The following is a 2,833-nucleotide window of genomic DNA, read 5'->3' as shown; positions in this document are numbered from 1 at the left end:
GTAAATTGATAAGGGCATATTTACGTAGAAAAAATAGGTACATTATTTATACATAAAAAGATAGGTCTCAACTCACATGTAGTATGGCTTTATTGTGAATGTTGTGAAATATATAGTATTTTGTATACCTTTTTTTAAGAGAAATACTTCCAACAGTCTTTTTGCCTTATCCAACAAAGAGAAATAGCCTTTAATCGATTACTTTAATTATAAATTATTGCTAATCTAATATTGGAGAAATGATGTGTGAAAGAGAGGAGAGAGATATACCAGCCATGCCAAGGCATCAAGTAAGGTAGATTTTCCTGAACCAGAAGGACCACTAATCCCATTCAACAGCTGCTTTCTTGAGGTTGCACCATTTCTCAAGTTTTGAGCAGCCACCACCGTTATGTCTTCCCACACCAAATACTTCCCGGCAGAAGCCGATCTTTTATCCTCTTGAATCATTCCCTCAATATAACCACTTGACCTCTCTGCCATTTTTACAGGCCAAATATGTAAATTTACTCACTGCAATGCAAACCCTAGAAATAATGTTGTGTTGTTGAGTTCTTCTACAGCCTACATGTTATCTTATAAATACATGGCCAAGGGGATGAGTTGTAGAGCCTAAACACATTCTCTCAGTACGCCGACTGGGCACGCCATTAAATTCCCTCAGCTGGCAGCCACTCATTGTCTTCATAATACGACAAAAAGTCATCAGGATAGAAAACCTATAGCTCGTAACACATGAGAAATTAAATCAGTTGGCAATAATGGATGACTAGTCATCACATCACGTTGACTCAATATGTCCTAATATATATGCAATGCATGATTCACCTTTAAAGATCTTGATTGCATCGTGCCACTGTTGATCTCAGCCACAATAATCATCTGAAACTAGACTATCCTAGTCTAATTAACCTAGAGCTTGATGAATTACATGTGCAATTACAAAATTGTTAAGGGAAGCTAAAAGTCTTAGCTAAACATAACCTAACAATTTCGGAACCTATTCTTGGGCACTTATTTTTTGAACTTGTTCTTTATGGGTTTAAATACTTTATAGTGGTGCTCCAAGATTTGAGCAAAAAAAAAAACGTTTCAACCAAAAATAAATTAATAGACACACACCAATATGCATATATAACCTAATATATATACTAAACAAACAATGATAATATCTACCTAATACAAATTATTTTTATTCCCAAAAAAGTATTGATCAGGTACTTGTTCGTTGGAAAATTATTGTGGTACATGCTCCCCCCAAAAAAAAAAGGGACATGTCTAATACATGATAGGTAAATTGATAAGGGCATATTTACGTAGAAAAAATAGGTACATTATTTATACATAAAAAGATAGGTCTCAACTCACATGTAGTATGGCTTTATTGTGAATGTTGTGAAATATATAGTATTTTGTATACCTTTTTTTAAAAGAAATACTTCCAACAGTCTTTTTGCCTTATCCAACAAAGAGAAATAGCCTTTAATCGATTACTTTAATTATAAATTATTGCTAATCTAATATTGGAGAAATGATGTGTGAAAGAGAGAGAGAGATATACCAGCCATGCCAAGGCATCAAGTAAGGTAGATTTTCCTGAACCAGAAGGACCACTAATCCCATTCAACAGCTGCTTTCTTGAGGTTGCGTCACAGCCACCAAATACTTCCCTGCAGAAGCCGATCTTTTATCCTCTTCAATCATTCCCTCAATATAACCACCCGACCTTTCAGCCGGGATGAGTTTCTACAGCCTGACATAACCGTGTTCTCTCATAAATTTCTTTCTGTCTCGTTGTTGAGGGCCCAACCAAGTGCTCGTCGGATCTCACTTAACTATTTCGTACTTGTTTAGGTGTGGATATTTGTATCTCATTGTTTACCATGAAAAATAACAAAGACCTAGAATACGCTTTGAGAATGTGTGAATTACGAGCGTCCCACCCACTACCAAAAATCGAAGTATTAGCGGCTCTCTCTCTCTTCCGAGTATTTCCTAGGGTTTCCTCCAACTGAAATTTATTTCTCCTTTCACTAGTCAGTCCTGTTCCTGTATAACCAGCCCCCTCTTCCTCTTCCTCTCCCCAACTTCTTTCTTTCAATTCTTCTTTCGTTTCTTTGGTTCCATATCATATATGGTTGGTTGGTAAGAATTTGTTTCTGTTTTTTTCAAGAAGTTGTTTCCTTTTTATTTATACCATGGATCATGGATGCTCACTTAGATCTGGGATAGTTATACCATTTCAACTGCTGCAGGTTTGATGGAGGACGCATAACTTTTATTTAGTTTTTATTTTTCCTGCAGCAAATTAAGAAGAAGGCCAGGAGATTTCTTCTGTAAAGCTTCAGAGAGCAAGAGTTTGAGTTGTGTGGATGTGGATGTGGGGTAGAACAAAAGGGTAGAGAGATTGAAGTCAAAATTTGTGTTTCTTTTCTTGTTTGGAGAGATGGAAAGAAAGGGAAATTGTATATTATTTAAAAAGCTTATCAAAATTAATGGTTAAGTATAAATAAAATAGAAAATAAAGTAAAGTGAATAGTGTTTGCCATTGTCCTTGCCCTTTGGAATGGAACCAAAAAAGGCAACATTGCAACTATTCATGTGAATAATGTCAAACATTGTCTTGCCTTTGCTTTTGCCCTTCCCTTTTGGGGTGGAGGTGCTCTAAGGCTGTGTTTAGTAGGCTTGGACTGGACTGACTTAATAGCACTTGAAACCCATGTTTGAAAAGAGAGGGACCAACAGTAAAAAAAACCCCTTTGTGTCCCTCATACACCAATATAAATTGTCATCAATATGTGTATTAGAAGTCCCACTGGGTGTGCCAAAATAT

General features: G+C 36.1%; 1 long non-coding RNA gene across 1 annotated transcript; it reads left to right on the top strand.

Moving 5' to 3' along the window:
- The first annotated feature begins 1,556 nt into the window (after positions 1-1,556).
- LOC148914780 (uncharacterized) lies at positions 1,557-2,536 on the top strand. Its single transcript, XR_016122803.1, has 2 exons — positions 1,557-2,145; positions 2,256-2,536. It is a non-coding gene; the product is annotated as an uncharacterized LOC148914780 (long non-coding RNA).
- Positions 2,537-2,833: the final 297 nt, after the last annotated feature.

This window comes from Prunus mume, linkage group LG8, assembly GCF_029339155.1.
Source record: "Prunus mume cultivar Tortuosa linkage group LG8, ASM2933915v1, whole genome shotgun sequence".
Taxonomy (NCBI): domain Eukaryota; kingdom Viridiplantae; phylum Streptophyta; class Magnoliopsida; order Rosales; family Rosaceae; genus Prunus; species Prunus mume.
Note: the sequence above shows the minus strand (reverse complement) of the source record. Positions and strands in the feature narration are given on the sequence as shown.